The sequence below is a fragment of the Euprymna scolopes genome, chromosome 42 (genome assembly GCF_053919585.1).
Source record: "Euprymna scolopes isolate OS-2025 chromosome 42, ASM5391958v1, whole genome shotgun sequence".
In the NCBI taxonomy this organism is placed as follows: domain Eukaryota; kingdom Metazoa; phylum Mollusca; class Cephalopoda; order Sepiida; family Sepiolidae; genus Euprymna; species Euprymna scolopes.
In genome coordinates, this window is record NC_136523.1 from 68,149,566 (window position 1) to 68,172,988 (window position 23,423).

Here is a 23,423-nt window from a genome sequence, read left to right on the forward strand (position 1 = left end):
AGAAGGAGTAATTCGAAGCTACAAGCTATCATTAGCAACAAAGGAAGAAATAAAAACCGAATTGAAAAACAAGGAGTAATCACATTCGTATCAACATAAAAAAACGCAATAAAATAATAACCACCAATACATATATATATCAACTTTCAACACACCAACAATACTCAAAGAAATCAAGATATCTACTTAAACATAAAAGTAGATAAATACATTCCAACTCCGTTAAAGTGTTTCAACTGCCAAAAATATGGACATCATAAAGAAGTCTGTAAAGGAAAAAGAATAGGTGGAGAATGCGGCAACAGAGCCAAACAACACTGAAGAAAAATGCATAAATGAAGTGAAATGCACTAACAGCACTCGGCCTTCTCTAAAATATGTAAAACATATAAAAAAGAAAACGAAATAATGGAAGTAAAGTAAAAAAAAAAACATTCCCAGAAGTCAGAAAAATAGTTGATTCATACTTGAAAGGCAACACATATGCTGAGACAACTAAACCATGCCAACATAATGAAATATATGATCAATATAAGGAACTGATAAACAAACTAATTACATTAAACATTTAAGAATGGCCAGAATTTCAAAATAATCTGGAAAACAAAACAATAGAAATAACAAAGCCAAGCAAAGAAAGTAAGATTCCATCTACAGCAGAAACATAAAAAAATATCACAGAAACCAACAAAACAACCACCAGAAAATAATAAAAATATAAGCAATGATAAAATAGTAAATAAAGAATGCTCCAGAAAAGAAGAAAATAAAAAAAATAGACACTCAAAATATATTCTAAATACTAGAAAAAATGGAAACCAAAAACACAAGTAATCAAGATGGAAAAAAATGAAGCAAGACTCAGATGGACATCCAAACAAAAAAAAAAAAGGAAAAACTTCACCAAAGACACAAACTCCGACAAAACACAAACCCTTTCCCTCTAAATATATATATGGAAATAGAGGAAACTTAAATAACCTCATTGATACTTCCCCTAAAAAGCTTATAAATACACAAACACACATGAAACAGTCCAATGACTCAAATAGAAGTACAACAAATACAACCACATATAAGAGTCAACAGTAGAAATGTAAAGGAATAAAAGCAAACCTCAACGAATGACAAAATTGAACCCAGCCATTATCTGTCTATAAGAATTTTTCTCAAAGATGACCAAAAAATAAACATTAAAAAATATCAAGGATATAACTACATCATAAGCTCTGACATTTGTGCTTTTGGAGGCACATCTATCCTAGTCCAGAATGATGTACCTCATAGTCACATCGAACTTAAAACAAACCTATAGGTGTCAGCTGTAAAAATTACCTTAAATAAACAAATAAACATTTGTTCCAGTGAGTATGAATTATGAAATATAATTAAACAACTCTCCACACCATTTATAATACTTGGAGACTTTATCTGTCACAGCTCAATTTGGGGCTGCAATGAAACAAATCAAAAAGATAGAAACATGGAAAGATTTATAAACAAAAATGACCCAACCAATCCCCAACATACATGTGCTCACACTCAGGAAAATATTTTGCAATAGATTTGACCTTATGTGATCCAACCATATTTTTTAATTTCTCCTGGTCAACACACGATAATACTTGTGAAAGTGACCACTTCCCCATTATCCTTGAAAGTCTAAGCTCTAACCATGAAAATAAAATTTCCAAGTGAAACTTAAACAAAGCAAATTGGAAAAATTTAAAACGGTCTGTTCCATAGAATTAGCTTCAAACCCAAATATCAATAAAAAAGATCAAATCTCTCACTTCACTAAAACAATAACTTTCATAGCAGAGAGATTCATTCTAAACATAGCTATCCCTGGTTCAATGAAAAATACAAAAAAGCAATACAGTTGTGCAAAGCTACCTTACGCAAATTCAATATACACCAATTATCAGAAAACTTGAATTCCTTCAAAATATTCAAAGCACGCCAAATCATCAATCAAAATGTTCCTCATGGAGAGAATTTATATCCAAGATTAACTCTAACACCAAAACAAAAACTGTATGAAACATTATTAGAAAGATCTCTGGAAAAAATAAACACCCTCTCAAGCCTCTATCCAACAGCAATGGAAAAGTAACCAACCCTAAAGAAATAGCTAACACATTTGGCCAAAATTTGGCCCAAAACTCCTCTGCCACAACCAAAAATTCCAGAGCATCAAAAGAAAAGATGAAAAAGTAAGCCTCAACTTTCACTCCAAGAAAACAGAAACATACAATTTACCTTTTACTCTGACTGAATTGTCAAACTCCCTCAGCCAAGCTTACAAGACTGCAGTAGGACCTGATAATATACACTATGAATTCCTTAAACAACTGCCAGATCCTTCAAAAAAACTTCTACTAAACATTTTCAGCATCTGGTCCAATGGGAACATACCTAGCTTCTGAAAACAAGCCAATATCATTCCATTATCCAAAAATTGAGAAAAACTTGTTTAATCCCTCCAACTACAGACTATTTCCCTGACCTGTAAGACTTCAAAGAGAATGGTCAACAACAGATTGACATGAACTTAACAATTTACTGACAGATTGACATAAGGACGTAGCACCATAGATCATCTAGTCCGCTTTGAAACACTTATCAGAAATGCCTTCATTAGAAAAGAACATCTGACTGCAATTTTATTTGATCTTGAGAAAGCCTTTGACACCACATGGAAATACAATATAATACGAGATCTATACAATTTTGGTCTCAAAGGCAAACTACCAACATTCATAAAAATTTCTTATCCAATCGCTTCTTCAAAGTTATATATAGAAAAACTCTTTCTTTTCTCTCTGAGCAGAGAAATAGGCATCCCACAGGAAAATGTACTATCAGCCTACTATTCAATATCAAAATGAACAGTATATTAAAAACTTTAAGCCCTGTTGACGATTTTCTAATCTATTACAGATCAAAACACATCTACACCATAGAACGAACGTTAACTCCAACAATCTCTCAATAAAGTTAGGGAGTGGGCCAACGAAAATGGCTTCTAATTCTCCCTAACTAAAACCAAATGTGTGCACTTCTGCCAGCAATGAAGACTGCATTTGGATCCCTTCTTTAAACTTAATAATGCAGACATACAAGTAATTGAAGAACATAAATTGTCTTTGATAAAAGAACTAACCTACAAACCTCACATAAAATATCTGAGTCAAATGCAATAAATCAATTCAACTAATAAGAGTCATTGCAAACACTAATTAGGGAGCAAACCGACAAGTTCTAATAAAACTCTACAGAACATTAATCTGATCAAAATTAAACTATGGCTGTTTTGTCTATGAAACTCCTAGCCAGGAAGTCCTATTTAAAAACTGTAGTGAAGTCGGAAAGGGTGAAAGTAGGAACACGACGACTTGGTGAGAATAAGAAGAACATTTATATCAAGCAAGGGTTAGTGGTACACAAAAGATTAGTAAGTCCGGGGGGAGTCGTCTTTGTACGGCATCCGAGATAGCTCTCATTGAGCGGTCTAGACTTGCTGGTTATATGCCTAATGGACAAGTTCATCTTAGCGGTTATAAGGGGGGGGGGTCCCCACAATACCCCCCTCCCACGCTTTTTTGTTCAGGGAAAAAAACCATTAATATTTCTTCCTTTTTGGATCGATGATAAGGGGTTCAGTAACCTTTCTCTTTCTTGTCGATCGGCGCTGTTCTAAGTTTGCTTGGGGAGGCTCGATATCGAACATATCATATAATGTATCGCTAGCTTCTTCCTCGACTTGAGGTGTGTCTTTGCCATCATCATGATGGCGTCTATTTTGATTTAGGTGTCTCTTGTGAGTAGTGGTAGGGCATAGAACGATGTCGGTTGTGTTTCCCATTCTTTTGTAATTATTCCCTGTTCCCAAACCGATTTATTGTTTCCGTATGCTTTAAAGAAAACTTTTTCTCCTGAGTTATACTTTTTTTGTGGGAATGGTAGTGGTCCTACCCGAATTTCCTTTTTTTTTTGGCATTAGTTTTTCGAATACTGGTTGTATTTTTCATGCAAACATGGTCTCTCCAGGAGACGTTGCTTCAGGGGTATTCGGGTTCGGTATGATCCTGTAAACCTGTAAGAACTGTTGTAAGGCCTTATCTGAAGTTGTTCCCAAAGCTTTCTTCAATGCTCTTTTCAAAGTGTCTACGAAACGTTCTGCCTGTCCATTTGATCTTGCATGATACGGAGGTATAGTTATGTGTTTTATTTGAAAACTGTCGCAGAATTCTTTAAAATCAGTTGATGTGAACTGTGCTCCATTGTCGCTGACTAAGCAATCGACAATGCCAAATCGGGCAAAAAGTTCATGTATTAGGAAGTAGATCGAAGATAAGAAAGAAAAATGTTAAATCATATTGTAGACACGTTTACCGGAATTGAGCCTCAGCTGATCGGATATGCGTGTGAGTCACGTGATCAGGTTAGCTGGAGTCAGAGAGTTTGGATTTGGACGTAGACAAGAGCAGACAGCTTAACGGGTCGTCCCTTCCCCTTCACTAGGGGGGGGGACGAGCTGACATGTGTGAAAATAAGACCTTAACCACGCAAGCAAAGATTCATTTTCTATTCCTCTGCGATCAATCTGGAAGGTGAATAAAATCTATATAAAACCAATTCATAATCTTGGAGTGAATGAATATTCATCCAAAACAGGTCCAGTCTCCCCTCCAAGAACAAGATTAATTCTAGGAGGAAGATCAACGATGCATGAAAAAGGTATATCCAAAATACATGTACCACACATACACACACACACAAAAGCATATGAACAATTAGATATGAACATACCACAAATAGACAGGATATTTAGACGATCACACACATGGCCACCTTTTATGCTATAACAATACAACGCATGGAGGAAAGAGATAGTGATCCCTGTAGTAGGTCTCTTGCATCTGAGTACTTCTGGCCATTTTAAATAGCTATTTACTACAATCAAGTAGTAGACATCCTCCACTGGTCCTGCGAAATCCACATGTATTCTTGACCAAGGTTGATCTATGGTACTATTGCTTCCCCAGGGAGTGTTACGTGGTTGAGAAACGTTCTGGGAATGCAACCAGCTCCCTGGGGGAATAAACAATATCCACAGATAAGCACATGGAAGCATCAACAAAAACGGGTCGAGATGTCGGTGGCTATTATTTTTGGTTATGCCGTGGACTATTTTTTCGTCTGAAAGCAACATTTATAAGTCTATCAGCCAGTCAATGGTATGTGACCAGCGTCACGTGTTACACTAAATGTCTTAGAAACGGTCTCATGAAGATGTGAAGATGGGCCAGTCATTAGGGTCTGTAAGAAGAAAAGCATACCGGAGATGTTGGATGTGGGTGTGGCCACGGCCACCTAGAGTAAGAAGAAGGCCTGTTAACTGAAAAATGCCTGCAGGCAATGTAGGTAAGATTTGCCAGACTGTCAGTACTATATGAGGGCCATTTGAAAAAGAGCAATAAAACATTTTTAAAAAGTAAAAGGAACACAGTTCGACTAATACTTAAACTGAACTTTATTCAATATAAAATATAAATATTATCTATATGAAATTAATACTGATAAAACTGAATTATGAAGTTAGGAAACAAAGAATTAAAATCATTAAACACCAACGATGAATGATTTTAAAAGTGAAAACAAATGATAAATAATTTTAAGAATGAAAACAAACGATAAAATACAAAAAATTGAAATCAAACAAATAATTTAAATACAAACAAACAATAAAAGTTACTAGTGCAGAAATATTTTTTAATTTGATTTAGAGAAAAATCACATGGGTTGAATGTTATTTTTTGGAAGTTTACAGATGAGGATTGATAAATTGTATTATTCAGACTAATGTTCTCATCTTGCATGTTTATTTTACAACGTTTCGGCCGATTTAACTTCCATCCTTCATCAGGTGTACTTTGTCAAACTCGGGAATCTGTTCCTGATGATGGTCGGAGGTTACATCAGCCAAATTATTGTGAGATAAGCATGCAAGGCGAGTACAATAGTCAGAATATTACAAATAATACAATTTAGTTGAATGTTTGAAATTTCTTTTTCTTATTAATTTATTTTTATTAATACTATCATTTTCCTTAATACAAAAATTATTTAAAAGAGAATTTGAAGAACTCCAGATAATCATTTTTTCTATTTTTTCAAAACTGTGACCATCATCACATGAGTTAACATGAAAAAAAAGGTTAGCATCTGCCAAAACATTCAATGTTATGTGCATGGCTAATTGACTTTGCTTTACGGAATGGAAAAAGGAAGGATTTTTTACCAGTTTATTAGTAACTACATAATTATATAAAACAAAATTTGTTGTTATATCATTAGGATATAACAGAGAACCTCTATTAATCCCCTGAAAGTAGCTGTTTATTTCAGGTATATTTTCTGTAGCATCTCTTCCAGATACTAAATCCTTGCAACTGTTGTATTTCATTTTTTTAAATACTGCATAACAGCAGTAACCTGCTAAGTATACAATAACAGACTTCTGTAGACTGAGAAATGTCATCCTCTCCTACATATATGTTAAATTTATAAACATCTAACTGTTGCTCTGTTGTCATTTCATCCCAGTTAGCTTCTTGTAAATCTTTCAAATCAATAGTTTGGTTATTAAGTGGCTCAGTTTTAATACTGACAACATTTTGAGTTTTTTCTCACATTTGAACACTTGACGTATACAGATATTATATTGATCCCCACTAAATTGTCGGTACTGACCAAACCTTGCCTCGAGGTTATCTGTTTGAAATTTACCAGGTAATATATATAGCATGTTAACTGTATTGAGCAGATAATTGGGCCTCACATTAGTGAGGGGGGCCGATACGCGAACAAGCGGTAGAAAGGAAGGCCCCGAAATGGTGCGTATTCTCTCCTGATGACCTAATATTATCTATAAGACGAAATACCCCCCAAACATGACTATATAAAGTTTTAAAAGACATGCTATGAAATACCCCCCCCCAAAAAAGCACCATCCTATAAAACTCAGATGAGGAAAGCCCTATGAAGGCGCTTTATCTCTCCCTTGACATTGACTTTATCAAAAAAGAAAACAGCTAACACACATCAGTATATACAAGCCTATAAGGTAAGCTGTTTCTCTCAAATACAATATCTTCTGTTGTTCGCTTGCTTCATAGCGAGTTTCTACTACTGTTCTGGTAGTAATTTTTATCCTCATGTTCAATTCTTTTATGCAATACTTAGTCAGTTCTAACATTGCATAAGTCGTATGGTGTACAGCAGTGTATGTTTCTTTCGTTAATTTACCAGTTCTTCCAGAAATACCAAGTTTCCAAGCAGTCACAGAATATAGAAAGAAATCTATAGTTTTCATCATGTAATGTAAGTGGATACGCATATTCATTACGAAGCCGGCAACCTTTATATGGTGTTTTTACATTCAGTATTGTCCACCAAATATAAAATAGTTGTATGTATTCTGCAATTTCTGCATAGTTGGGCAAACATTTCTGTTTTCCTAAGGTAAGCAATCCCTAAATTGTATATTCATTGAAAATTTGCAGAACTAAATTAACATTTTGCCTTTCAAAATTTGTGGGAGAAAGAGCTTTTGAAGTCAATTTGTAAGAATATTTCAAAAGTGACTGAGATTCCAGAGCATAAAGTTTGTGTAAGCTAGAAAAGGGGGCACTTTGGATGTTATCTAATTCATGATTAGCATCATAACTAAACTTTGGGAACATCATGCATTTACTTTCGTCTTTTTGACTAAGCCAGTTGTTTCTAATGCATTTTAAAATATGTACTGAGTTGAATAAGAAGAAAAGAGGTCTAGATTTTAAAACTGGATGTGGATAGACAATTGAAAGCTTTGCTGGGCTACAAAAGAAAGACACCGCTTTTTATTTATTGCATTGTTATCTGTTATAATACGTAATAATCTAAAGCCTATTTCCTCTAAGCCAATTATTAAACGTTTGATTATATCAAATAAGTTCTCAGCTAGAAGGCATTTAGTTGGCATAACATGTACAACATCCTTATACTGTGAGAATGCACTGCTAAGCATAAAAGCAAATGCACTTGTTGCCGCTTCATTGCTGTTATTAGCCAAGCCAACAATATTGCCACTCTTATAATCAAGATAAGATTTCAGATGTATTTCATCAACAAGTAAAGATACTGTGATGTCATTCTGCATTAGTAACTTGAACTTACTTTTAATATACATAAGAAAATTGTTGTCATATTGTTCAATAACAGGATTCATAAAGGTTGATAGGGTTATTCTTCTGATGGTTGAATAACATGCCAAAATTACATTTTTAGTGTCTCTTAACAATCTGTACCCTCTAGGGAAGCAGTTATATAATAAAGAAGAGAATATCATCATTTCACTTGAATAATTAACCTTATTTATTGTTATTATGTTTATTTGTTCATATATGAATTTAATTGCATTGAAATATTTAAATGACTCATCTTGCACTAATAACAAAAATGACAAGATTAATTTTAATATAGAAACTACATTTTGAAGTTTGGTTTGCTGTTCTTTTATGTCCATTTTCTTCATGTTTTCAATTAAAATCTGCAGAGTATTCTGTATTCCCCTATAGTCTTCATCACTGCAGAAGACATGCACTGATAAATCAGATTCTATTATAAGGGACAGACTGATTTTCGGACCTGGACATTTGATGATTCGGCATATAAGAAGCATATCTTCCTGTCTAAATAACACTCCATCAAGAAAATTCAATTTTTCTAATAAATTTTCAATGTTGTGAATTGTTATTTGTTCTTCGTATGCTAAAACATCAATTATGCTTTCTTCTATAGCATGCTTAATAGCAGCATTCTCTACTCGAATTCTCTTCATGTTAGGTGACTCTCTGGGCGTTGTTACCATTGTTAAATACGAGAAACAATTAGGAAGAATTGTCGAAATAGCAGCATTCCGAAGACATAGTTTTTTAAGTTTCACTGTAATACTAACAGATGCTAAACTTCTGACTGACCAACAATATGGATTTAGGCAAGCCCGTTCCACAGCAGACATCCTAACTATAATCTCAGAACATATATACCAGTCTCTGGACAAAGCAGAAGAGGGTAGAGCAGTAGCTCTAGATATATCTAAGGCTTTTGACAGGGTATGTCTTCTCAAGAAAATCAGATCATACGGCATCACTGGAAGAATACATAACATGCTTAGATCCTTCTTAGATAAGAGAACAATCCAGGTTGTCCTTGATGGTTGTACATCTAAACAATATGATATAAATGCGGGAGTGCCTCAGGGGTCTATCCTTTGACCTCTGTTATTCCTAATATTCATAAATGACCTCTCTGACAAAATTGTCTGTGAGATGGGTATGTATGCTGACGACACCACGCTCTATAACAGACACGACAGGAAAACAAATAAACACATATCTAAAGAAATGGCAGAAACACTAGAGAAAGACCTCTGATCCATAGTGGAATGGGGACAAAAATGGATGGTCACCTTCAATGCTTCCAATGTAACGCCTCCCGTGCAGCTCAGCTCAGGTGCACAGGCTCGTGATTGAAATGCACCTGTAGCTGATACATGTGGCGCTACGTTACCCGTGGTTTTGTCTAGTGGTCGAATTTGTCTTCGGTCGTCGTCGGTCTCTCTCCCGGTTCTGCTTTCAAATCAGCTTCCAACCGTCATCTGGGCTATCGGAGAAATAACGGCGTTCCAATCAAAGAAAAGAAAGTCAAAACTTAATTTGTTAACACAGAATTGATTATTGTCTTTGACTTTACAATATAATAGTTACACACTGCCTAGTCATGCAACTTAGGGGGCTGGCAGTTTTGTTTCTTTTACCAAGTTCTCCGTTCTTCATCTACCGTCCGTCCACGGGAAGAGATCAGCGAAAACAGCTACAATTAGCTAAGTGTCTTGTTTTTATCAAAACAGTAATTCCTCCGTCCACCTTTTTGGAGTTATTCTTTCTTCCTTTCCTTTCCTCTCTTCTTTTATCATATCAATTTGTACTCCCTTTTCCTTTTTCCTCTCCCTCTCTCTCTCTCTCTCTCTGTTTCCCTAATTTCTACTCCTCTCGGCTTTTATCTATACCAATTTTTAACCCTCATTGCACTGAGGTGTTACTTATCATGTCACCTCCAGGTTGACCATGTCACTCAACAGGGTTTTAAAACAACCTCTTCGTTGTTAACAGATTTTTAACAGTCGGAACAAATTCTCGTTTGTCTTTCTCTTAAAGACCCCACCCCGGCCCTGATGTGATAAGCGACAATTATCTATCTCCATGAGTCAACATTTTCGGCTGGCGACCCTGTATTGCTTTCTCTGCTAACTCGAGAATCTCATTATCATTTATTTATTTCTTTCCCATCAAAATATTCACTATTTCCTCTCTCATGAACATCTGTTTTTCCTTGACCAAGTGTCAGTATGTCCCCCACATGCCTCATCCTCTATTCGAAAAGCAAGATCATCTGGTGTCGCCAGGGATCTCGTCATACCAAGACTAAACTGGTTTCCTTCAATAATTACAAGAAACCTTCCCAATAGCAATGGTCAGTGACTCTTTATCTGAAACTACATCTTTTAAACTCCTCGGCCTAACGTTCACAGGAAACATGAGTTGGAACAATTGCATTGAAAACATTGCCAGGACCACTGTGAAGAAGGTGGGTTCTCCCTACCGTGCTAGAAAGCTATCAACGCCTGAAAGTATCCTGTACTTCTATAAGGCCACCATTCGCCCGTGTATGGAGTATTGTTGTCATATTTGGGCTGGTGCATCTGCCACTAGTCTCTCCTCCTAGACAAGGATCAAAAGAGAGTCGCCAATCTGATAGGTCCTGAACTTTCAGCTAAACTTTACCCTTTGTCACATTGACGAAATGTTGCATCCCTCTGCCTGTTCTACAAGTGCTTTAACGGTGAATGCTCTGACAAACTGCAAGCACTTGTGCCCCCTCGACGTAAATACCCCCGACAAACCCGACAAGCAGCTAAATCTCACCCCTTCACAGTAGAGATCTCTAGATGCAAGAGAGCCTTCTACTCTAGTAGTTTCTTCCCCAGAACCGTTAGACTTTGGAATTCCCTTCTGGGTCCCTGCTTCCCCGACTGTACTGACATGCAGAAGTTCAAGTGCAACGTGAACCGACATCTTGCTGCCCAACTTCCTGCACAGTACCCCTGATGCTTATGTCCCTGATAGTAGCCCCTACAACAAAGTAGCAATGTGCCTTGTTTGGGGTGAAAATGTAATAAAAAATAAAAAAATAGTATTACCCGTTTTATCATCGAATCTTGACTTCTCCTCAGGCCGAAAATGATGTTCACATACCTAAAAACATAATTAAAGAAAACATTCATACCATAATGTTACCTATTGTTAAAATCTAAGAAAAGATAGTAAACAAATATTTATAATAATAATAATCACAGTGTAGTATCTGTTCTGATGTTACACTTCATTTGTTCTGTCCTCGGTCAGTGGAGGAGAAATCCTTCATGACTGAGACAATTTTGGAACTCTTGACTCTTTTATCTCCCAATTTTTCGTCTACTAAAGTTTTAATCACGTGATTAGAGTGTAGCGTCAATAAAATAAACCATTCATTCAAAGTATCGCTATTTAGCTGAATACGATATTTATAATCACTTTATTGGTTCTTATGCATTTAGGTTACCAGGCTAACGGGTGTATTGTAACTATTCTGTACTTGCACCTAACAATTTAATAAACAAAAAGATATCGTAAACTTGAAGGAGCGTTTGAGTACATTGATTTAAAATTATAGTGTTGTGTAATTATTTAAAAAAAAAAAAAATTAGTTGGGCTTGTTCTTTATTTATAAAATGTTGAATAAATTCACAATTATGAATGAAATTGTGTGTACTTAAAAAAAGTATTTTAATCAGATTATTATCGATTAGACACTAAGCTGAAGCGGGAAAAAGGATCGGAAAGGGGGGGGTGAGCAAAGAATTAGTAATTCAGAATTACTAATAATAATCTGATTAAAATACCACTTTTTAAAAAGTACACGCGTTTATAATTCTAAAAAGAAACAATCAATTTTGACAATTATTCTCATGTAAAAATTATTTGTTTATAATTTTAGAAACTAAAAAAAAAAAAAATTAAATTAAATTTTCAACCTTCCTGATAGACTTTTTCGGGTTTGTATTACTGTACACATAGATTCGAAAAAGTTGTCAAAAAACAAATACATAACAAATAAATGTTATCAAAGGTAAGATAAGTTACTTTTCTACCTAACTGGATAATTTTCTAGTGTTTCTGTTTAATGTAACATGTTTATTCAGCTCGAAAAACATACAGTGTTTACCGATGTGTTGAAAAATGGCGCCTGAATCTCTCTTTGAGACGGTAAGTTTTGGAAAAGTAGTGAAAAATAAAAAATATACAAAATACTATTAAAACCCCACCGAATATATGCCAGCCTATGTTATGGTAACATATATTGAGCGAGTTTTGAACAGTATTTTGTCTAGTTTTTTATTTATAACTCCTTTTCCCAAACTTACGATCTCAAAGAGAGAGTCGGGCGCCATTTTAAATTTTCTAATACATCGGTAAACACTGTATACTTTTCGAGATAAACATGTTACATTTTTTCTAATAGATTTTTTCGCCTTATAATAAAATAAACAGTTAAAAATATCAACATAATATTTGCTGTATTAGCAATAAATAGTGTTGTTTCCTTAATTTATATTAACAATGTTATCGAACGTTATGAAAGTACTTGGAATACAGTTCTAATTAAATACACGTTTAATTATTAACAAATAACATTACTGACTTTACTATATTTGGTTGGAATAAAAGTTTCCCTTCTAATGGCATGTATTCAAATTGAGAGTTGTTCCTTCTCTTTAGGAAAAGAAAATATATGTACTTTGGGGCCTTTTGGATAATTTCCCCGGCAATTTGGAACAACACAATGTACAGTTTGCGTTAAGCAAGCTGGTTTCCCAATCCGACAGCGTGTCGCCGTCGATGAGTGTAAACACATAATGGCAATTCGCCTCTTCTTTTATAAGGGGGATAACTCCACTTATGCCAAGTCTGAGCGAAAGGGCGATAACTCCTTTCTGGCCTCTACATGCCCCTCCCCCTCGTGACCACAAAAGCAAGTTGTTGTGGTCATCCTTTATGTGGAGAAATATCCGTGCGACTTCCCCCGCATTTGCGGCGACAAACCCCTTGGGGCTCTCGTCCTCCGACTTGACGGTTCCCTTAACGGAGGAGGACTGTATTTTTGGGTATTTCCTCCCGTGGTATCTTCCACTTCCATTTCTTCCTCATGCTCGCTTGGGGATTCCGTGTCGGCGTGTTGTTCCACCTCCATTGCCTCCTCCGGAGGTTGTTCCTGTGGGGTCTCCACATTTATAGGTGGGTTCGGGATTTCTTGTCTGATGTTACGAGGGCCATCCACTACCGGGTGTATTCTACGGAGAAACCGACGGTTGCGCAATGTCACTCAATTGCTTCCATCGACCCGGACTTGGTACTGTCGGTACCCCTGGGTCTCCACGATTCTCCCTGTCTTTGTCCATCGACGTGGGTGGTTCCCGTCCTGGTTCTGGATCTGGACGTAATCTCCTACCTGGAGTTCCCGGAGTGGGCGACTATGTTGGTTGTAATACTGCTCGTTCCTCATATGTCTTTTGGCCATTGCTACTTCCCTTAGTTTGCCTATTTCTGTCCACTATTTTCGAACCTGGTATTTGTCCCGCAGGACAGGAAGGTGGTCTTTAATGACCCGACCATACAGCATCATGGCCGGGGACATGTCCAGATCCTGGACAGGCGTATTCCTATGGGTCAGTAGTGCTCTGGCTGCCCGATCATGGCACAGGCATCCGTAACTGTCCGTATTGTCCGCCAGTATACGTCTCGCGGTTTTGACGGCTAACTCTGCGCGGCCATTGCCTTGGGCATAATGCGCTGATGAGGTACGTTTTCGTATGCCCCAATTCCTCAAAAAGGAGTCGTATTCCTGGGATTCAAATGGTGGTCCACCATCCGACGAAATCTCTTCCGGTACGCCGTAGGTACAGAACCAAGTCCTCAAGGTATCGCACACCGTCTTGGCTCTTCCCGACGTCATTAGGGCCACTTCAACCCATCCTGTATACCTGTCTGCGTATACCATAAAGTGTCTACCCTGCATCTGGACGAAGTCAACCACCACTTGTTGGAATGGAAATTCCGGGTCTGCTGGGGACATCAAGGGTTCCCTGGGCTGAGACGGTGCGATTTCATTGCACGTGCGGCACTGGGCTCTTGTTTGCCTGATGTTAGCATCCAACCCTGGCGCCAGAATAGTCGTTGTCTCGCATTCGCCAGCATTCCGTTCACACCCTGATGAGCGGAATGAAGAGATTCCAATATCTCTGCGCGGAGTTGTCGAGGTATTAGGATTTTGTTCCCCTTGATGATCACTCCTTCCAGGCAATATAATTCCTCACGCATAGGCCAGAAGACTCGAACTACGGTTGGGATATTGTTACGTGACTGGGGGAAGCCATTTTGAATCAGCTCTTTCAAAGTGCTGCATTCTTCGTCTGTGGCTGCTGCAGCCACAATCCTTCCCCATGTGATGGCTCTTAACATAGTATCATTCTCGTACATCGATGTTAGGGCGGCTTTGACTGCGGTGTCAATGGATTGGTCCTGGTCTCTTGGTGGGGTGCCCGCTGGGTACCGAGATGCACAGTCAGGGGCCAAGTTGAGTTTCCCCGGTCGATGTTTTATCTTGAATTTATACATGAGTGACTTTTCCTTGAAGTTTAACAGGCGTGGGTTTTTTATATTCTCCAGGGCTCGGTCTGAAAATATCTTTACGAGCGGTAAGTGATCCACTGTAATCACCAAGTCTGGGCATCCGAGTATGAACATGCGGCATGATTCCAACCCATAGATCAGAGCCAAGGCTTCACCTTCCACTGGTGCATATCGTGATTCCGCGTCGTTGGTAAAACGGGATCCCGCCAGGATGAGTTTCCAATGGCCATCCCCACAACTCATGTTTAATTCCCCCTCACATCTGCAATGCTTTTGAAACAGAAAATACGATATCCCTGTTTTGCTGTAGTCTGTCGCGAGTCCTGTTGCTCTGTTCATTTCGAACGTTTGGATGCCTTTTTCAATTCTTTCCACTATTATTTTTTTCGACTCTTGGAATACCTGTTCCAGTGTCTCATCCCAATAAAATTTCCTGTCCTTTGTTTTCAGCAACTCTCGGAATGGGACCATAACTTCGGCTTGTGAGAATGCATAAGAGACTTGGTTTACGAGTCCGAACCAGGACCTAACCCCAGTAATATTTGTCGGGGTGGGGAAGCTCAGGATGGCTTCAGTCATTCTTTTTGTGGGTTTGACCCCGTTCGCTGTTACTTGAAACCCTGCAAACTCCACTTCCATGTCAGCAAAGTGAAACTTGTCTGGGTTAAACACAATCCCTCTATCGGCGCAGTGGTTTATATATTCAATTGTGTGCCAGAATGAGGATTCCATTGAGTTGTCCCACAGGAGACTGTCATCTATACACCGAGTTTTTCGAGCCATGTCCATGGTGATATCGTCAAACCGACGGGTGTAGCCATCTCCTGATCCATGGAATCCTTGAGGGGCTCGACAGTACCTGTATCGACCCCATTCAGTGATGAACGTGGTGGCGTTTCGTGCAGCTGGAGACAGCGGTAAACTGTGGTAACCGTTCCACGCATCGAGTACAGTCTTCCTGGTATGTGCAGGTATTACCGAGACCTGATTGAATGGGGATGAAGTGTGGTGCGTCTCCCTCATGGTCGCCTCGTTCAACTTTTGTAAGTCCACCGTCCGCCTTGGGGATCCATCTTTTTTTGGTGTGACCACCATTCTCGAGCACCAAGTAGTTGGTGTGCCTACCGGTACGGGTTCGATTATCCCCAGTGCCACGTCACGGTCTATATCTTGTTTCACCTTTTCCTTCCAATGATGGGGGACAGGTATTGGTGTGTGGACTGCCGTCGGTGTCGCATCTGGGAGGAATTTTATTTCTAAGGGTTTACCCTTCATTACTTGGAGTGGTTGGTGTGGACAGGTATTGAATGCGCTGGCCTTGAAATGTTCCTTTAGCCATTGCTCCAATTTTTCTCTGTTAATGTCGGTTGGTTCCAATGGGATTGCTGCTGGTTTCTTCGGAGCCGGTGTTCTGCGCGGACACCCGCAAGGGGCCGTCTCTTCTGTTTCCGCTGAGCTGCTTTGCGATAATGATGTAGGAAAATTGGATGGCAATAATTTCAGCTCCTTAAGTGCCGTTTGTGATAAGTAGAGCCCGGATGTGTTGTCAGACACATACACTGCCTGTCGTGTTTCTCTTGATCCCACCTTAATATGTAAAAACAGGACCCCCTTGATGTGTAACTGGCTATTTGTTATACCCCTTATCCGATAGGTAGTTGGAACCAAGTACCCATTTGGGTACCCGAGGAGTCCTTGAATCTCGGGGCCAACAGAGCAAGTTTGGGCTCCTGTGTCCGCGAAGGCTTGGATGGCGTGGGTGCTCACTTTCATCGGCTTCTTTGGCACCCTTCCAAAGGTCGCATGGCACTTGTTCATTACAGTTACCTCTGCTGTAACTGAGGGGGGCAGTTCTGGGGCGCCCACCTGGAACTGTTTCCCATTCCACTCAAGGTGAGGAATGTTCGCCGGTTGTCTCTCATTGTGTCTGTGAGTAGGGGTTTTATCCGTGGTGCAAAACATGAACGACTCCCCGCTTTTTATAGCCTCCGTTTTGGATCTATTAATTTTCCGGCACACCTTTTTAATGTGCCCTACTATTCCACAAAAGTGGCACTTGAGTCCCACTGCTGGGCAATCTTTCCGGTTCATCGATCCACCTCGGTGTGATGTTTTTCCGCAACCGTTGCAAGGTTTGGTGTCCCGTGAGTTCGACAGGGCCTTTGCCTCATGCATTTGTTGTACTTGATTCGACTTTTGTACCCCAGATATCGTGAGAGGTTGTGTGGTATCAGAAAAGTGTGGAGTTGCTTCGTCTGTTGCCTCCAGGCAAACCAACCGTGAAAACTTTAGATCCAAGGTAGGAAGTGTAGCTGCCTCTGCCAGTACCCTTCTCTGGTGTTCGATATTTCTTAACCCTGCCATCATTTGCCTGGCAACCATATCGTCTGAGTAATTAACCTGCTGCCGGCAAGTGGGTTCGTTCGGACACTGAATACTAAATTCAGAAAATTTCGCCTGGCCACGTAACCTCGATAAAAAATGGGTCACTGACTCACCCTCATTTTGCTTCATGGAGTGAAACGTTTGCCGGTGGACTTCCTTGTGTAAGCCTCGAACGGCCACCAGTCGTATTTGGCAAAGTAGGAACTCTTCTGCCTCATTGTTGAGTCGTTCTGGTCCAATGAGCTCAAAAAGTAACCTGTTCGTTTCCGGTGTGCATGCTTCTCGCAGTTCGTTTCGAATTACAGCTGGATTTTCGAGTCTGCACATCTCCTTGTACCGTGACCAGGTGTCTAAAAAGAGTGCCCATTCGCTATCTGTTGAGTCCAGACCTATAGAAGGTCGCTGCATTCTTTTTGTTTGCGACGTGTTCGCTCGTCCATGTAAGATGTCCTTCCGTAATTCGATTTTTTCTTTTTGTAACTCGACTAGTTGACGTAATAGGAGAACGTTTTCTTGTTCCATAGTGTAACGATATTTAGTCCAATGCTGCGATATAAGTATTTCACGTTTTAAAGTGACAATCCTGTTCGTAGCGCCATGTACAATTTGCGTTAAGCAAGCTGGTTTCCCAATCCGACAGCGTGTCGCCGTCGATGAGTGTAAACACATAATGGCGATTCGCCTCTTTTATAAGGGGGATAACTCCACTTATGCCAAGTCTGAGCGAAAGGGCGATAACTCCTTTCTGGCCTCTACACACAAGAATAAACCATGTTAACTGAACCATGCAAACTGAAAACTACAGGGTGGTCAAAAAGTCAGGTAACATGTTAAAGGTAGAAAAAACAATATGATCCATTATAATCTCTATTCGTTTAATATTATTTGTTTAACAAAATAAACATATTTCATGTTTGTTTCATTTTATATTTCAATGTATGGTACTTAAATATACGTGTATTGCTAATATCGTTTTTCTTTAAAATGTTACCTGACTTTTTGACCACCCTGTAGACGAAACTGCTGCTGATAGCCTAGATCATGTACCTACAAGTGAATCTGATAATGACGTCACACTGTCTTCTTACTCTCGGTGGCCACGGTGTGGCTCCTTCATTCTCCCAAGATGACTTCTTCACCCTGGTGGCATTTTGGTTGGAATCTTCTTTCTTCATCCTCCAGACCGCTTTATTGTTTAATGAAGGCATTTATGGCAGACACAAGGAAACACACAGCACGACACAATCGTAATATTTATGAAACATAATTAACTATTTTATTTTACATTATGTATACAATATATATTACAAAAACAATTTACACTTAATAATCTTCAAAATTAAACTAACTAACCTAACTAATGATGAGAGGCGGGGGGGGGCTCCCTCTTGTTTATGGAGAGACAGAAAAATGCGTGCTTACTCCATGTTGTCTGGTTGAAAAAGAGGCTGATAAAGGAAAGGGAATTCTAGGCTGCATTTCTGTGTATCTCTATGCTTACCATCCGGACATGCTGAAGAATGTGTTAACAACCGTGGCACTGAGTTATAGTGCCACAAATCTGTCTTTGGCCATTGGTTTGTAGGTGATTGGTGGTGCTTTAGCTGCTAGAGAACAACCCTTGCAAGAATCCACCAAATTTGAGATGTCTAAATCCATATTTGGTCAGTATACATAACTCCGCATAAGGCTTTTCATTCTTTCCTGGATGACCTGTGTGAAAATCTCTTAATATTCGTTTCTGTAAAGTCTTGGGTATAACCACCCTTTCACTATATAATAGCACATTGTCACACAAGGAGAAAATGTTCATTATCTGTCAATGTTTTTCCATGATCTTCTGTTTTGTGGAGCAAATGAATTTATCTTTTTGGGCTTCGCATTTTATTTCATGTAGGGTAACTGGTAGTTCTTTAATCACATTAAGCATCAGATTCTTGATCTCGCTGTCGTTTTTTAAAGAAGCGATCACAGTGTCTTCTAGTGGTTCGCTTTGACTTGGAATTAGCCTTGACAATCCATCAGCATGACCAATTTTTTTGTGAGAGTAGGTATTCTAATTTAAAGTTATAGTTGAGTAAGATCGTACCCCATCTCAGCAATCTGTTTGCTGTATGCACAGATAGTCCTTTCTTCGATCCGAAGATAGTTAGGAGCGGTTTATGGTCAGTTTGCAAATTGAAAAATCTTCCATGCAAATAACGATGGTACTTTGTTACTGCAAATATTATTGTGAGGGCTTACTTCTCGATCTGCAACCATAACCGTCGGAAAGGCTTGTTCTCTTTGCAAGTACACAATCCTGGCCAAAATGTAAACACCTTTTCTCTTCTGCCAACAATTTCCGTTGCTGGCAAAAGTTTAGTGCAGCCTCTGGGGGTCTGGAGCTGGTCTGCAAGGTTTGTAATATTCATTATTATTTCGTTAGTTATCTTTTTAAAACAAAATTTTTTAACTCTCTTCAAATAAGCGTTTCTTGAGTTGTGACACTCTTCCAATTGATAGCGAAATTCTCATCTGCTTAATCGCCAACGCTCGGTTTTATCCGGCTGTTGACGTCATGCGTCGGACAAATGCTGAGTTACGTCTGGTTCGTTAAATGCACAAGTACCGTTTTTCTGAAGGTAATAAAGTGTGTGACACATGTGCCACTAGTTTCTTGCTTCCATCTGGCATTCTGTGTAATATGCAAGCACCTACACCATGAGAGCTTGCGTCGCTGGCAACTATGATACCTAATTCTAGATTGTAATGTGTAAGAGATAGGTCAGACGTCAGTGAAGTTTTTATTTTGTTGAATACCTCCTGGCATTCAGATGTCCATTCCCAAGTACTGTCTTTCTTCAAAAGTTTGTTAAGTGGGGGCTGAAGATTATACATGTTGAGAATAAATGGCTGGTAATAGTTGGTCAGTCAGCTTTGTAGTTCGGTGATGTTCCCGGGAGTTGGCATGTTCTTTATTGCAGTTGTTCTGTCAGGATCTGGTCTCCTTCCCTCTTTGTCAATTATGTATCCTAGGTATTTAATTTCTTCTAAGAAAAATTCGCACTTTCCTTCCTTGACTTTGAAACCGAAATCCTGTGTCCGTGAAAATACTTTTTGCATGTTCTTCTCTCTATGTTATTCCTTGGATTTGCTGATGATTATATCGTCCAAGTATACAGTTGGGAAATCGAGTCTGTCTAATAGCATCATCATCATCATCATCATCATCATGACGGGCTCCTTGCCCGGGCCAATGTGACTATTCCTCTCCAGAGTTTCCTGTCTTCCATCAGTTGCCTCAGATCTTAAGGTTCACAGTTGGCGTCATGTGCTATTTGTTAGATGTACGTGGATCTAGGTCGTCCTTTGTTTCCGTGTCGTGGAGTCCATAGCAATACATCACTCATCAATTCATGCTTGCTCCTCAGACAATGATCAGCAAATCGTAGGCGTCTTTCTCTGATGGTATTAGATATGGCAAGTAGGTTGCCATAAAGTTGCTACTTCGTGGGATGATTTTGCTAAGATATATTTAAAATTGTTCTTAGCATACGGGTGTATGTGCCGTCTAGTTTTCTTTCCAATCTTTTGGTGAGTGTCCAGGTTGTAGCACCGTAAACAAGGATACTAGCATAGTATCCATTATTTCTTGGAAAATCGCCAGAGCGACTTTGACCCCAAATGCTAGTCTCTCAAATTTGTATAAACCACTGTGGGTATTTATGCAAAGTAGCTTTGAGCTATTTTACTCAACTGGAATCTGAAGATAAGCTTCACTGAGATCGATCTTAGAGAAGATCTTACCTCTGTTGAGTTTCACGAAAATCTCCTCAGGACTAGGCAGTGAGTAATGGTAGTGTTTCAAGACAGCGTTTAGCCCAGGAGAAAAATCAGTGCAAACATGGATTTCTTTAGATTTCTTTTTAATGTATACAGCAGGAGCTGAATTCCACTTTTGATAAAATGCCGGTCTTGATTAGTCTGTCAAGTTCCTCATTGATTTTCTCTAGCGAAGTGAATGGTATGTTCCTATTTTCCTAAAAACTGGTTCTGCATCGGGTTTCAGTTCAAATTTGGCTGTTGCTTTCCTACATTTACCCTGGCCCCGCTGTAAAAAATTCAGGAAAAAACCTTTTCAGATTAGCTTTAAGTCTTGTTTTTCTGTAGAAAACGATTCTACTTTTTGGAATTTAATTCCTGAAACCAGTCGATCCCAAATAAATTTTCTGTGTTCTTGAGCACAAATAATTTCAGTTTTTTCGTTGTACCATTAAAAGTGACATTTATAGTTCTCCTTCAAAATTTTTTATCCAGTTACCATTTTTGCTGACTTGCCAGTTTTATGCATAGTTGGCCTATTTAAATTTCTCCACATCTGTAAATTTATTATCGATAAGTCCAATCCTGAGTCTAATTGCAATTTAACTTCCTTGTCTACAATTCTAACTAAGACGTATTTTCGACTGTTATTTTCGTCTTTCTTATTCATTCTCATCTGTTGAACCCGAATTTTACTTTTCCTCTGCCGTTTGCAGTGTGAGCTTTTGTGTCCTAGTTTATTGCAATTAAAATATTCTTTGGTGCGAAAGTGGCAATCCTTTGACCAATGCAAGTTTCCGCAGTGAAAACAAGGGGTTGAAGGCGTCTAGTTACCTTGTCTTTCGTGCTTGAGTGGAAGATAGTATCCAGTTTCCGTTTTGATTTTTGGAAAGTACCCCGTGGTTCTTCTCTGCATGTTGTTCATGTGTGCAATACCAGCTTCTTAGATGTTCTTTGAGTCCTTCTTTATACTAATGATCCTTTTGCAATCTTCCACCAGCTTTTGTTCAGTTAAGCCTGATTCACTTTCCTGTTTTGACAAAACTCTTTGACGGATCTCAGAGTCTCTTGTCGAAGTTAAACCCTGGACAAATATGAGGCACTTGAAATCATTGGCGCTCAATTCTGACAATTTGAAATCGTCACAGTGTTTGTTGACAATCGAGGCGAAAGTCCACATGGTCTTTTTTCGTAAGATTCAAGCATTTCCACCATCTGTGGAATGACGTCTTTTTCGGGCTAAATAGTTCAGTTAGTTGTTTAATGGTTTCTGTAAACGTCAGATTGCTAGTCTTTTGTGGCAAGATATAGTTGACGAATTTGTCGTGTTCTGTAGCCCCTAATTTGCTGAGTAGTAAACAGACTTTTTTTTGGTCTGCCTAATTTTCACAGTCGATATTTACAGATTTTCATACTATCTGAAATACGTTTCAAGCGTTCGATTTTCTTCAGGACAGTAGGTGAAATTATTTATTGTATTTAGTACCGCACTCTGGGGAAATGCTCTGTATCTTGATTCCTATTCATTAAAACCTGGAGTAGTGCTTCAGTTCTCTCTTTCTGTTCTGTTTGCAATGCAAAGAATCTGTCATCAGCTCTCTTTTGCATTTGGATCATTCTTTCTTCTGCCTGCTGTAGTCTATCGTCAGCTCTTCTTTGCTGGTCCATTTGAAATTCAGTTAGACCTGTTATCGTCTCTTTCACATCTTCCATTGTGTCTCTTTTTATTTTATTTTCTCGAAGAGAAAAAAAATTCTATTCTTTTATAAGGGAATTTGTAACTTAAATGGAACTCACAGCAAGATGCACAATAATTTATGGACTAGTATACTCTTCAGTAACTGTAGCAGAAGTGCAAAAATTATAGATTAATTTTGCATACACTTATTTACTTGTTGACACGTGTTCCTTTTTTCTCAGATATGCTAATAGTTCGGAAATGGAGACAGATTTTTGGTTTACCGTAGAGAAAAAAATATAGTACAATATACTATATACAATATACAACATGAAATAAACAATACAATATGACACATACAATATACAAGTCGACTTATGTTCAGCAAAGTTACGGTTTAAAAAAAAAACTTATTCTGGGTTCCTGTTTTCAGTAATAGATATTGTTGCACGAGCAGTATCTTTTCTCACTCCGCTGACAAGCAAAAATTTATCCAACAACGAAAAGAGTCTTTATTTTAAAGTGCTTTAAAAAAAATTGACAGGTGAAAGAAAAAAAAAATGTTTCATTTACTTTCAGTGTACGTGCGTGCCATTGCAAAAAAAAAAAAAAATGAGGAAGAACGAAAAAAAATTTTTTTTTTCAAATCATCAAAAACAAAAAATGTCTTCCCAGTGCGTAAAAAGAATATTTACGCTTTTATCTCTTTTTATTTT

The 23,423-nt window shown here is 38.4% G+C and overlaps 1 protein-coding gene across 3 annotated transcripts in view; it reads left to right on the top strand.

Moving 5' to 3' along the window:
- LOC145267126 (uncharacterized) overlaps positions 1-23,423 on the top strand; it is a 545,487-nt gene that overhangs the window by 303,990 nt on the left and 218,074 nt on the right. The window lies entirely within an intron of this gene.